The sequence below is a fragment of the Trichomycterus rosablanca genome, chromosome 14, assembly GCF_030014385.1.
Source record: "Trichomycterus rosablanca isolate fTriRos1 chromosome 14, fTriRos1.hap1, whole genome shotgun sequence".
Taxonomy (NCBI): Eukaryota; Metazoa; Chordata; class Actinopteri; order Siluriformes; family Trichomycteridae; genus Trichomycterus; species Trichomycterus rosablanca.
In genome coordinates, this window is record NC_086001.1 from 1,377,501 (window position 1) to 1,392,500 (window position 15,000).

At 41.8% G+C, this 15,000-nt stretch overlaps 1 protein-coding gene across 19 annotated transcripts in view; it reads left to right on the top strand.

Moving 5' to 3' along the window:
- Positions 1-15,000, top strand: part of LOC134327068 (receptor-type tyrosine-protein phosphatase delta-like) — a 469,775-nt gene that overhangs the window by 273,352 nt on the left and 181,423 nt on the right. The window contains exon 1 of one of the 19 annotated variants that reach the window (XM_063009141.1): positions 14,073-14,583. The exons of the other annotated variants lie outside the window; for them this stretch is intronic. The gene's annotated coding sequence lies outside the window, so the exon portion shown is untranslated. Of the gene's footprint in view, positions 1-14,072; positions 14,584-15,000 lie in introns of those variants that run through there. 19 annotated transcript variants of the gene reach the window in all.

Genomic DNA, 15,000 nt, shown 5'->3' on the forward strand with positions numbered 1-15,000 from the left:
TCAAGCACCACCACTGCCAAGAGAATTTAACCCACTGTGATTCTGAATAAGATGAACCAGACAATAAATGCTAAAACAATAAATAACAGTAAATGAATGCGTGGATGTCATGTGACTTTTGCCTGTCTGATATCAGGTGTTATAACAGCGTTATGAACATGACACGGTTGTATCAGTGTTGTGTGTGGACCGTGTGCAGTAGGTGACGTGTTTTGTGGTGCCGTAAACGCTGACCCTGGTGTGTCTCCCTGTTCTCCAAAACACAGATGATGAAATAATGCAATTTATTAAGTCCTACAGTCGTCCCTGCTTCTGCTGATCTTCATCTCTTCATCACTGCTGTGTGTGTGGTGAGGAGATGCAGTAAATAAGAACGATCCCACAACTGTTCCTAATTACCAGGGTTTATGGGACCTAAAATGAGAGCGGGGAGGATAGAGCGCTCACTGAAGATAAATGTCTCACATCGTTGCTCGATACGTCTCAATCCTGGTGAAGATCGAGCAGCTTTAAAAGTCTTCGTGGACTTAATATTGAGGAACGCTCGGACGGAAGAGCTGCAGAGCTGCAGAGCGCCGGCAAAGATCTTCAACTAACGCACTAACGATGCGTTTGTGCCCGTCAGCGAACCCTGGTACGATCGCTCCGTTAATGCAGACGCTCCCTTTAAAAACTCGGGTGACCTCCTGAGCAGGGGGGTCTCGATCCTTTCATAAACAGATTCTGGTAGGAACGTTCTGGTGCTGTTTTGACCCCTTGATTTATTTAACCCTCTCTCTCGGTGTGTTTCATGACCCAGATAAGCGCATTAAGTCCAGCGGGGTGCGACGTTCTGACCACCAGCTCGCAAAATATACGACGTACGAGCGTCATGCGTCACTCTTATTTGATTTATTTATTTATTTGCTTATTTAGGTTTGATTGTATATTTGTCAGCAAACCAGGACTAAAACCTAACAGTGGATCATTTTCTCGGTTGGTCCGGACCAAGGGAACTGAAATATAAATATATTATTTGTACATGACCTCAGTGCACAAAAATAGTGCTTTGCGAAACCACAAACAATCCCCGGACAGGTCGAGCAACAGATTCCACGATGTGCTTCCGTACTAATGACAAAAGCTAAAAGGTTATACAGTTTCATCATGTTTGGACAAATATGGAAATGTTTGGCACAAATTCCCACAGACACACTTTAAAGTCTTGTGAGAGGCTTCTCAGAGGAGCGGCTGTTGTTCTAGTGGATGAGCTGGCGGTCAGGAGACCAGTGTGTGACGGATCTCCGTATGAACCCTCCTGGTGCGGGTGAAAAGAAGCGGTCGGTGCTTGCTGCACACGTGACGGAGGGAGGGTGTGTGAGCTACAGAACTAGAGAGGCAGTGAAATATGATCTGGGAATTGGATCTGACTAAATTGGGAGAAAAAAAATATATAAGTATATAAATATGTATGTATTCCTGTGTTACAGTTCAGGCTCTGTGCTGTGCTGAGCTCTGCCGGACGTTCATTTATTTATTATTATTTATTTATTGATTGATTTGGGATTTGTTTGGGAGTGCGGGTGCTGATCGGAGGCTGCCTGCACCGGGCGTGTCTCAATAGGCTTGAAGGTGCCCGGTTTAGGGTGTTCCTGTCCTGTCAGCCAGTGTTTTCCGTCGGAACCGAACCCACCTCGTCACTGACCAGGCTGAATGAACTGACCTTTTATCGAGCAGCATCAGCTCCCAGCTATATAAAAAAATATATATATATATATATATATATATATATATACACACTCGTTCACGCTCACTTTAGGAGTTGGCAATTAGGACCTGCCAACACACCTTCCGCATGTTTCAAAGGTGAAAGATCAAAGTGAAGGACCTGAAGGAACCCCATGCAGGCACTTGCCCCGGTCGTTTGACCGCTGTGGCGTATTACTAGGAGCGAAACGTCTGTTTGCCTTCCTTATACCTTCCTGCCTTTCGAGGCTGCGATTCTCTTTCCTACCAGCAGGTGTCGCAGGGGTTCACTCGTACTAGCCAGTTCCTCTTCCTCTGCTGAAGACCCCAATGGTGTGTCTCCTGACACGCCCTCCCTCAGACACGCCCGCGCTCCACCGACCCCTTCTTATTCGCCCGTACTTCGGTGGATCGGCACATGAGGTCGGTCTCGCGCACGGAGAGTCACGCGCTGAGCTCCACATTCCTCCACTTCTGTACAGACGTCCTTACACAGCGTCGAAGACCCCGCCCACTTGTTAGTCCCGTCTTTTCCCACCCGGCAGACCGATGGACGATCGTGCCCACTAGGGGCGCCCAGCCGACCGGTAGCAGAGCTGACCTCCGCCTCTAAGCAAACGCGTGCGCTTAGTATTTATGGACGACGCCGAGTCGGGCGGGTTAGCGCCGAGTAAACACTAAAACGTTCGGGTGCGCGGGTTTTCGGATCAGGACCGATGGACGTTCGCTGAGCAGCGCTGCCCTCTAACAGAGTGCCGACGCAGGAGTCATAAACGACACGCGCGCCGGTAATTAGAGCCGCTCAATAAAAGTTGTAACTCTGTGTCCAATTAGCGGACCAGGCGTTCCTGTACCTGTGTGTGTGTGTGTGTGTGTGTGTGTGTGTGTGTGAGTGACCGACACTCTCTGCTGAACTCAGATTTACACACCGAATCTGATCCGGCACATACACTCCTCACACCTCACTGATCTCTCGGCGTAAACCATCACAGACCCGCGGCAGAGTCCGCACCGTCCGCACCGTCCGCACCGCTCCCTGGTGTAGATATTAAGTATTTATGAAGTGATTGCGGGGTGTAAAACAACGCCGGCGGCTTCGGTCCCGCGACGGCAACAACAACAGCGTTTAAGCTAATTTACAGAGTAAATCGCTGTATTGATATTAAAACAATAAAACACAGCCGAGGTGGAACGTGGACTCTCATCCGCTCCGGAGCAGAACCATCGTTCCTCTCTAGGAATAAATTGTTTAAATGGTTCGACAAGTACGTGCACGGGAACATTCAGGGTGGACATGTACACCGATCAGCCATAACATTAAAACCACCTCCTCGTTTCTATACTCACTGTCCATTTTATCAGCTCCTCTTACCATATAGAAGCACTTTGTAGTTCTACAATTACTGACTGTAGTCTGTACTGTAGACTGTAGTACTGACTTGTGGTCAGGACCCCCACAGGACCACCACAGAGCAGGTATTATTTAGGTGGTGGATGATTCTCAGCACTGCAGTGACACTGACATGGTGGTGGTGTGTTAGTGTGTGTTGTGCTGGTATGAGTGGATCAGACACAGCAGACCTGACGCTTCTTAATGGTGGAGATGCTTGATGTTGGAATACCGTATTCCGTTCAGCACCGGCGCATTCACATGAGAAGCGACAAAACCGCTTTTGCGGTTTTTATTTATTTTAACTAATTTCAGGTTTTTATTTATTTATTTATCTATTTATTTATTTTAGTTTTATTTATTTATTTTAGGTTTATTTATTTATTTATTTTAGGTTTATTTATTTATTTACTTATTTCAGGTTTTTGTTTATTTATTTATTTATTTTAGGTTTATTTATTTACTTATTTCAGGTTTTTGTTTATTTATTTATTTATTTTTGGTTTATTTATTTATTTACTTATTTCAGGTTTTTGTTTATTTATTTATTTCTTTATTTTAGGTTTATTTCTTTATTTTAGGTTTATTTATTTATTTATTTTATTCATTTTTTTAAATTAGGTTTTTATTATTAATTTTATTCATTTTTTACTTTTGGTTTGTATTTATTTATTTATTTATTTTCATTTTAGGGTAAGATCTAGTGATATCACCAGGTTCACGTTGGTTTATTGGAGCTGCTTTATCTTCAGCCATTAAAATGCCGGAGGCAAAAAAAGTACTTATGCAGCTTTATGTTTGAATGAAACCGGTGGATGAGCTTAACGGGGTAGTTTAAACATCGCTTTATTTCAGGTATTTATTTATTATTTATTTATTTATTTATTTATTTCAGGTTTGTATTTATTTATTTATTTATTTCAGGTTTGTATTTATTTATTTATTTATTTATTTACAGGAGGCTAGGCTTTTTTCAACTACCTGGTAGCATCGCAGAGAGTCGGACCCCGCATCCCCGGACCTCAGGGGTAGCACGCTAGCGTTCTATAACGTTTACAGATACAATAGCTGTAGGAAGCGTCTTTAGAGAGCAGTGTGAGGTAGAAATAACTGCTTCACCGCTGTAGCGCTGTCTTCTAATGAACGTTTGTAGGTCAGCATGTTAGGACCAGTGTTTATTTATTTATTTGTTTATTTATTTATTTGGTGATGAAGTTGGTCTTTTGGGTAATCCATTACCATTCTGCAACGCCCCAGCAGTCTGAATTGTTAGGAAAGAATGAAGGATGCAGATATGCTAGCTAGATCATCAGCCAGCCTTGGCTGACGTGTGGGTCACATCTGGATGGATGGCGGACTGTGCAAATGGGATTTTTCACCTAAAGCTTTAGCATAAAGGCTAAATGGTTGAATACGGGTAAGATTTTAGGTATCGATTAGCGTCCGTTGTGTGATTGTGTAGCGGTGTGTGATCGTCTCGGCTTTTCTAAATAAATACAAAGCCGGGCGTTTAATCTGAAGAGAACGGGCGGAGGCTCGGAGAGGGAAAAGCCGAAACTCTCTCTCTCTCTCTCAGTCTTTCATGGACACTGGAGTGTAAAATGGATCGGGCGAGCGACACAATGCCGCCGATCAATCGGCCACGCAGCAGAGGATTGTGGGTAGAGGCGCGCGTCAGGGCCGAGCGGGCGTGGAAGGCGAGCGCAGGGGCGCGTGTACGGGGGGACAGGTTCATTGTCACGCTTCAGGACCGACTCTGATTCGTTCTGACCGGCGTTTTATCTGCGTTCCTTTCGTTCAGGCAGCCGCTGAAGCAGAAGAGGCGCGGCGGGTACGGCTATACAATAAAGCTCCATTATTCTCACCATCTTCCATCGGTCTGGAGGAGCGTTCTGTCTCAGGGCGCCGCAGCAATAACGTACAGACACGACACGTGCACTCTCACAACGCACGGCGGAGTTAAAGGCCTAGCTCATCAAGTAAACTACATGTGTGAGGTGGTTTATACAGGTGGGCAAGTCATATCCTAGTGGTTAAGGTGCTAGACTAGTAATCAGAAGGTCACTGGTTCAAGCCCCACCACTGCCAGGTTGCTGCTGTTGGGCCCTTGAGCAAGGCCCTTAACCCTCATTTGCTCAGACTGTATACTGTAACTGCTTTGGATAAAGGCGTCTGCTAAATGCTGAAAATGTAAATGTTGTACAGAATTACTGATTATTTATTTAGTTAGTTAGTTAGTTAGTTAGTTTATTTTATTTATTTATTTATTTTATTAATTTTTTTACTTTATGATTTTATTATCAATATATTATTTGTTAGTTTTGGTTTTATTTATTTATTTAATTGATTAATTTGTTTATTTATTTATTTCTTATATTTTAGGTTTTGTATTATTATGTATTTATTTATTTTTTTTTACTTTAGGTTTTTATTTATTTTTTTATTATTATTATTTTAGGTTTTATTATTTATTTTTTATTATTATTTTCACTCTAGGTTTTTTATTTATTTATTAATTTTTTTATTTACTTACTTATTTATTTAATTATTATTTATTTATTTTATTTTACTTTGCTTTTATTTTATTTTAGATTTTTTTTGTATTATTATTTTTTACTTTAGATTTTTATTTGTTATTTATTTATTTTACTTTTTGTTTTTATTTTTATTCATTTTTTATTTATTTATTTAATAATTATTTATTTTACTATTTTTATTTTTATTTATTTTTTTACTTTAGGTTTTTATTATTTATTTTATTCATTTTTTTAAATTAGATTTTTAATATTTATTTATTTTTTTACTTTTGGTTTGTATTTATTTATTTATTTTCATTTTAGGGTAAGATCTAGTGATATCACCAGGTTCACGTTGGTTTATTGGAGCTGCTTTATCTTCAGCCATTAAAATGCTGGAGGCAAAAAAAGTACTTATGATTTTGCAGCTTTATGTTTGAATAAAACCGGTGGATGAGCTTAACGGGGTAGTTTAAACATCGTGTACCGCTCGTGTTCCATACAGCAAGAGATAGAGCTCATCACACACTAAATACATTTAATATAAACAGTTTGTTTCACCTCTGCAACAACTGTGTTCCTGAAAGAACCAAGAGTTATTATTATTTTTATTATTATGGTATTATTATTATTATTGTTATTCTTATTATTATTATTGTTATTCTTATTATTATTATTGTTATTATTATTGTTATTATTATTATGGTATTATTATTATTATTATTATTTTATTGTTATTATTGTTATTATTATTATTATTATTATAATTATTAGTATTATTTTGTTGTTATTATTTTATTATTATAATTATTAGTACTATTATTATTATTATTTTGTTGTTTTGTTATTATTATTATTAATATGATCCCTAGTGCGCATTGTACTGTAGTGTTTTCCCTTGCGCTCACTCCTGTGACCGATCTCTCGCTGTGTGATGCTGCGCTGCTTCCTGTCTCGGCGGTGGCGGTGTGTGACCGCTTCCTGTTCCGCTCGCTTCTCCCGGCTCTGATCACACAGATGCTCTCGCAACAGAGAATGTCGGTGTGAGAGTGAACAGGTGGATCCGTCAACAGCGGTCACGATCAGCGTCCGAATACTTTTTGCACGTGTCTTGCAGCACAGAATCTACGTATCTCACTCTCTGATGTTAGCGTCGTTTCCTTTACAGTGCTTTACTGGGAGAGTGTGTGTGTGTGTGTGTGGGGGGGGGTGTTAGCATGTCCTCGATAAGGAGAGATGGATAGCGGTTGGACGCGGTTTAAAGGTAGCGTTAGCGTGCTAACATTATCAGAATTATATAAGCGTGTGTTGACATGATAAGCTCTGGGAACACATCAGCTCTGTTCCAGACCTCCTAGTGCACAGATAGCCGAGCTGGGCACCAACCACCACCGCCCTCGGTAATACCGCCATCCGTCATTCCTGTCTCGCATTTACATTAGCGCCGCAGAGGCAGCCGCGCAGTGCAGTGTTATCATGCACAGAACCCGCTTTAAGATGTAGCCTAGTGGTTAAGGTACTGGACTAGTGATCAGGAGGTTGTCAGTTCAAGCCCCACCGCTGGAATGTTGATTGTGAGCCAGTGCCTATGGGTTTAGATTGGTCCCTTGGTTCAAACAGCTCACAGTACACGTTTACTCCAAAGTTGACTCGGGTTACAGTATCATGCCCATCTGCCATGCTCTAGATCAGAGGTTCAGACCAGAGGTTCAGACCAGAGGTTTAAACCCTAGATCAGAGGTTCAGATCAGAAGTTCAGACCAGAAGTTCAGACCAGAGGTTCAGACCAGAGGTTTAGACCAGAGGTTCAGACCAGAGGTTTAAACCCTAGATCAGAAGTTCAGATCAGAAGTTCAGACCAGAGGTTCAGACCAGAGGTTTAGCCAAAGGTTTAGACCAGAGGTTCAGACCAGATGTTCAGATTAGAGGTTCAGACCAGAGGTTCAGACCAGAGGTTCAGATCAGAGGTTCAGACTAGAGGTTTAGATCAGAGGTTCAGACCAGAGGTTCAGATCAGAGGTTCAGATCAGAGGTTTAGATCAGAGGTTCAGACCATAGGTTCAGACCAGAGGTTCAGACCAGAGGTTTAGATCAGAGGTTCAGATCAGAGGTTCAGATCAGAGGTTCAGACCAGAGGTTTAGAGCAAAGGTTTAGATCAGAGGTTCAGACTAGAGGTTCAGACCAGAGGTTCAGACCAGAGGTTTAGATCAGAGGTTCAGATCAGAGGTTTAGATCAGATGTTTAGATCAGAGGTTCAGACCAGAGGTTCAGATCAGATGTTTAGATCAGAGGTTCAGATCAGAGGTTTAGCCAAAGGTTTAGACCAGAGGTTTAGACCAGAGGTTCAGACCAGAGGTTTAAACCCTAGACCAGAGGTTCAGACCAGAGGTTCAGACCAGAGGTTCAGACCAGAGGTTCAGATCAGAGGTTCAGACCAGAGGTTCAGACCAGATGTTTAGATCAGAGGTTCAGATCAGATGTTTAGACCAGAGGTTCAGACCAGAGGTTTAAACCCTAGACCAGAGGTTCAGACCAAAGGTTCAGATCAGAGGTTCAGATCAGATGTTTAGTTCAGAGGTTTAGACTAGAGGTTCAGATCAGAGGTCTTATGCTCTTGTGGCCCGAGACGCAGATCAGCACTTCGTTGAGCGTCACATTGCTCCAGGTGGAAGTCCCTCAGTTCACGGTTTCCTCCCAACATAGCTGCTGCCGCTTCTCCTCTTGGAACTGGGCTCGGTCTGTTCCAGTTCCAGTTGTTCAACTGTCCACAAAGAAACCTCTTTCCAAGGAACCTTCTTATGAGCGAGCCCAGTGTATGGATCCATGCTGGGTGTGGGCTGTGCCAGTAGGGCAGTTGGACTGGAAACTGGTTTAAGCCCCAACACTGGTGGCTAAGCAACCACTGTTGGACCCTTGAGCAAGACCCTTAATGCGTGTGGGCTGTGAGAACAAGACCCAAGGTGCAGAGGAACCTCACTAAAGAAAGGTCCCTAGATGGGACCTGCGACTGTGGTCCACCAACCAGCTACTCAGTCCACCAACTTGCTGACACACAAGCCGAGATCTTAAATGCTTTATTTCCCAAAGTCTAAGCTGAAGAAATTAAAGGGAAAATTAGTTATCAGTGATGAATCGACGTTTTCCCAGAACGTGGTTATCGCACACTGGTGGATTGAGCAGCTGGACTTATTCTGATGACCAGTTTTTCTGACAACAGGTACTGGGTTCCTCCTGGTGCCTCCACCGAGCCGTTACTAGAGCATTTCTTTGCACTTAACGCATGTTTCCGCGAGCTCCTCCGTCACCTGTCAGTTTGCTCTGATTAGTTTCCATTGCTGCGAGGTGATGATGCATCACGTTCCTGCAGGTTCCTGCACGTTCTCCTCGGCTTCCGTTCCTCTTACTCTCGCGGTACTGACACGTCAGACCTGGTTCATCGTCTCAGAGAGGATCAGATCCGGCTGAACGTGGATTCACCGAGTCTCTGGTTACAGCTCCACAAATCACCTTCTTCTGCTTCTGCTGCTGCAGGGTCTTCATCTGCAGATATCATGATCCTACCAGCAGAAACGTTATTATTACTGCACCTGGATCAGGGTGCCTGAGGGCGCACAACCACCAGGTCTTGAGTTGGTTCCTCTGGTTCTAGTGTTGGCATGACGTCGGCCTGGTCAGGGGCTCAACACATGATTGGCGCAGTGTGGTGGAGGAGTACAGAGGCTGGTGAGGTTTTTCAGTGGTTGATGAGGGTGGTTGGTGGGAGTTTGTCAGTGTTTGGTGAAAGCTCTTGGTGTTTGGTGAGGTTGTTGGTCTTTGATAGGAATTGTTGGTGTTTGGTGAGGTTTGTCAGTGTTTGATGAGAGTGTTCGATTAGGTTTGTCTTTGGTAGGAGTTGTCGGTGTTTGGTGAGGCTTGTCAGTGTTTGGTGAGGGTGTGTGGTGGGCGTTGTTAGTGTTTGGTGAGGTTTTTCAATGTTTGATGAGGGTGTTTGGTGAAGTTTGTCCATGTTTGATTGGAATTGACAGTGTTTGGTGAGGTTTGTCAGTGTTTGATGAGAGTTTTTGATGAGGTTTGTCCGTGGTTGGTGGGAGTTGTTGGTGTTTGATGAGGTTTGTCAGTGTTTGATGAGAGAGTTTGGTGGAAGTTGTCAGTGTTTGGTGAGAGTTGTTGGTATTTGGTGAGGTATGTCTGTGTTTGGTGGGAGTTGCTGGTGTTTGATAGGAATTGTTGGTGTTTGAAGAGGTTTTTTAGTGTTTGGTGAGGTTTATTGGTGTTTGTTGGGACTTGTTGGCGTTTGGTGTGAGTTGGTGTTTAGTGTGAGTTGTCGATGTTTAGTGTGAGTTAGTGTTTGGTTGTGGTGGGAATTGTTAGTGTTTGGTTGTGGTGTGAGTTGTTGGTGTTTGGTGTTAGTTGTTAGTGTTTGGTGTGAGTTGTCTGTGTTCAGTGTGAGTTGTCGGTGTTTGGTGTGAGTTGTCGGTGTTTAGTGTGAGTTGTGGTGTTTAGTGTGAGTTGTGGTGTTTAGTGTGAGTTGTGGTGTTTGGTGTTAGTTGTTAGTGTTTGGTGTTAGTTGTCGGTGTTTAGTGTGAGTTTTCGGTGTTTAGTGTGAGTGTGTTTGGTGTGAGTTGTCGGTGTTTGGTGTGGTGTGAGTTGTCGGTGTTTAGTGTGAGTTGTCGGTGTTTGGTGTTAGTTGTGTTTAGTGTGAGTTGTGGTGTTTGGTGTTAGTTGTTAGTGTTTGGTGTTAGTTGTCGGTGTTTGGTGTTAGTTGTCGGTGTTTAGTGTGAGTTTTCGGTGTTTAGTGTGAGTCGGTGTTTGGTGTGTTGTCGGTGTTTGGTGTGGTGTGAGTTGTCGGTGTTTAGTGTGAGTTGTCAGTGTTTGGTGTTAGTTGTTGGTGTTTAGTGTTTGCTCGGTGTTTGTTCAAGGTGACAAACACCCCAGTTTCTCTTCCTGAGATTAGACTGCTGAGTCCATCACAGCTGCTGCCAAAATCGCTGAGCCCCAACGTTAAAGAGCGCCGTAAATCCAATCAGCACTCCTGTTCAATTACACTCAAGGGTAATGCCTGAGAACACACACACACGCTCACACACACACACACACACACACACACACACACACACACACGCTCACACACACACACACACTCACACACACACACACACGCTCACACACACACACACACACACTCACACACACATCACATTCCTTTCTCACATTTTTAAACTACTGTCTCCAGCAGCTATAGCACGTGGTACAGAACAATCATTTCACTAATCTCTAGCCTGGTCAGGGTCATGGTGGGTCCACCTCCATCAAAAACAAACACTGGTTATAAGGTAGGAACACACCCTGAGGTGTACCAATGCATTGCAGCACATTACTCACACATTAACTCACTCGCGGGCACCAATTCAGCTACAATTTAAAGCCAATCCACCTTCTGCACGTTTGTGAGAGATATACTGTAGATGCTAAATGATTAATAAACAGATTCATCATTTTTTACTAACTACTGCTATTCACTGCTATAACTATTACAAACTACTACTATCCGCTACTATAACTACTACTAACTACAACTCTTCACTACTATAACTACTACTATTTGCTACTATAACTACTACTAATAGTAACTACTACTATTTGCTACTATAACTACTACTACCTACCTCTATTCCCTACTATAACTACTACTAGCTACCACTATTCACTACTATAACTACTACTAACTACTACTATTCCCTACTATAACTACTGCAAACTATTACTATTCACTACTATAACTACTACTAACCACTGTTCACTGTTATAACTACTACTATCCTCTACTATAACTACTACTACTATTCAATATTATAACTACTACTAACTACTACTATTCACTACTATAACTACTACTAACTGCTACTATTACCTACTATAACTACTACTAACTACTACTATTCCATACTATAACTACTGCAAACTATTACTATTCACTACTATAACTACTACTAACTACTGTTCACTGTTATAACTACTACTATCCTCTACTATAACTACTACTAACTACTGTTCACTGTTATAACTACTACTCTCCTCTACTATAACTACTATTAACTACTACTATTCGCTACTATAACTACTACTATTCGATTGAACTACAAAAAAACGAATATTGAAATTATTTTTTTTATTTAATTTTTGTCAACCGCTTTTACCTGGTCAGGGTCGTGGGGGGGTCCATTTTCACCAGGAAACACTGAGAGTAGGGTAGGAATACCAGCTTTGGTCACACCCCCCCTCAGTCACAGCCAATCACGTCTGTGTGGACCCCTTGACTGGTTGATTGCACTTCTGAACTGTGGTGAGGTAGTTTAATATACTGATGCACCACACGAGAGCCACATTTTCCTTCATTCCTAAATCATAATGTATTTATATAAAGGTTTATTAATTACAATATTTAATTGTATTGATGTGGTAATAAAATAAACATTAAAATTGATTTTGCTGCACAGAGTATTAATTAATTTAAAGCTTGTAATGAAATTCTCTTTATTGAGCTTCTTGCAGTTGCGTTTTTCCACCAGTGGGGTCGCTAAATCACCACAGAGTTCCATACAGAAGCAATACACTGAACTCGATTTCGCTTTATTTCACCAGTATAAAGCCTTGCTAGAACTGATGGTGATGGTGCAGTGGTCTATGCGAAGGGTTCAAGCTCCTGGGTTTGAGCCTCAGTGGTGCTACCGGCCTGGCCAGGCGCTCAACAGACACAATTGTCCGTCTGAGCAATGGAAGGTTTTATAGGTTTCCTTCTACAGTATATATAGAGTCTGTTTGAGATGTTGATGTGTAAAGTATAGCGTGACTCGGAGGGCTTGGGTGCTAGTCTGAGACTCTTCTTAAGTGGTATGGGGGAGAACGACAGGCTGGCAGATCACATTTGCCAAATTAGTGCCGAACGCCAAAAGACGCTCTGTGATCTGCTAAATCAGCCAATCAGAGAAGATTCAATCTTCAATAAAGAAAAATGAAACGCTAGACAATCCAGCACTGATTTCTTCCCTCTACATCATCAATCTCAGTTTTGGCCGTGTGTGTGTGTGTGTGTGTGCAGCTGATTATCCGTGAGAAGGTTCCACGGTTGATGATGTGAAAGACAAACAGATTAAAGCTGAAGGATCTCTAACACTGGATCTTATTCCACGCTTCACGTCTGTGTTTGAGCTGTAAACGTTCAGGTTTCTCCTGGAGTCGTAACGTTATAAATCTAACACACGCCCATCACTCACGGCAGGGCGAGGACGAGTCCGTACACATCACTGTTACCTCACGACTAAAATTATACCTCCTCAGGGCAAGAGTTACACATCAGGACACGAAACACAGACAAAGCATTCACATATTACACACACACACAGGGTTGGGTGTTTCTTTTACTACTTAAAATTATTACTTATTATTATTATAATTATTTATTAATTATTATTTATTTATTTTTTAAATATTATTACTATTGTTATTATTATTGTTATTATTATTACTATTATTATTATTATTATTATTAATAATAATAATAATAATAATGTTTTTTAACTTTATTAATTAATTCATTAATTTATTAATTTATTTTTTAAACACACACACACAGGATTTATTGGGATAAGGATTAGGAAAATTTGGATTTAACTACATCTAACCTTAAACTTAATACCCAACATCTATTATTATTATTATTAGTAGTAGTAGTAGTAGTAGTATTGTTGTTGATAATAATAATAATAATATATTTTTTTACTTTAATAATTAATTTATTTATTTATTTATTTTTTAAACACACACACAGGATTGGGTGTTTATTTTACTATTTACCAAAAATTAGGATGTAACTACATCTAACTTTAAACTTAATACCTAACATTTATTATTATTATTATTATTATTATTATACATTATTGTTATAAATTATTATTATTATTTATTTATTTTTAAATATTATTATTATTATTAATATTATTATTATTAATTTGTTGATTTATTTATTTTTAAATATTATTATTATTATTATTGTTAATTATTATTATAAATTTAATAATTTTTTTTATTTTTAAATATTATTATTATTATTATTAATTTGTTGAATTATTTATTTTTAAATATTATTATTATATTTTTTACTGTATTATTAATATTTTTAATATTTTTTATTACTATCATTATATTTTTTATATTTATTTTTATGGTAGTATTTTTATTTTCTGTATATATGTATACTGTATAAACTCTCTCTCTCACACTCGCTCCCTGAACAGAGTGAAAGTTGATCCGGCTGCGTGACGTCACCCGCCGCTCGCTTTCCCAGGCTCGCGCTGCTCTCTCCTCTCTCGCGCAGTCCGGATCGCAGGCTCGTGGAGAGAGTGCTCGAGCTCGCTAAGCCCCCCCCCCCGTGTGTGTGTGTGTGTGTGTGCGCGTGCGCGCGCGCTTGTGAGCGTGTGTGAACAGAGCGTCTCCGCCGTGCTCGGTACGGGTATCATGAGGACGTGAAGAAGCCCGGGTGAACGAAGGGGCTCGCTCGCGGATTTGGGAACTACCGGAACGAACTGCGCGCGCGCGCTGCCGTTACCTCGGTCGATTCGTGTGTGTGTGTGAGAGTGTGTGTGTGTGTGTGTGTGTGTGTGTGTGCGCGCGCGCTCAGGAACGGACAGATCGGCGCAAATAAGCCTAATAACGGGAGGAACGGAGGAAAGAGGCAGAAAGTGAAACAACTGTGGAACGGAGAGGAGCGACGCCACGCGCTGGATACACGCGCTCGTTCCCTCACGCGCTCTCTGGATTTCTCTTTATTTTATTTTAGTATCTGTGTGTGTGTGTGTGTGTGTGTGTGTGTGTGTGTGAAGAAGGAACTCCGGTACACCGAGCACCGACAGAGTTCAGCGCCCAGACACGACCTGGGTCACCATCATGTCACGGTAAGAGACCGCGCTTTTCTCTTCAACTTCAGCGCTCCCGGTTCGGTGCGGCACGCGCCCGGTTCTCCCCGGTGGCTGCGCGCGCAGACCGGGTCGTAGCGATGGACAGTCCGCGCACGGATCCGTGTCGGTGATGTGAGGGGAGTGTGTGCGCAGTACCGTCGGTGTTTCCCGGTCTCACGGGGAACGTCGGTGATGGTGGAACGGTAGAGGAACGGTAGAGGAACGGTAGACCGCGCGCGGCTGTTTGTGTCGCTTAGATCTGGACGTGGGGCTGCAGGGACCTGACTGACTTTTGTTTTTGTTTTCTGGTACTCCCTATAAGCTTATAATATACCCAAGCCCCACTGCGACCCTGACCAGGATAAAGCGGTGCTAAAACAGACAATGAATGAACGCTTGAATAAACCTAAGCAC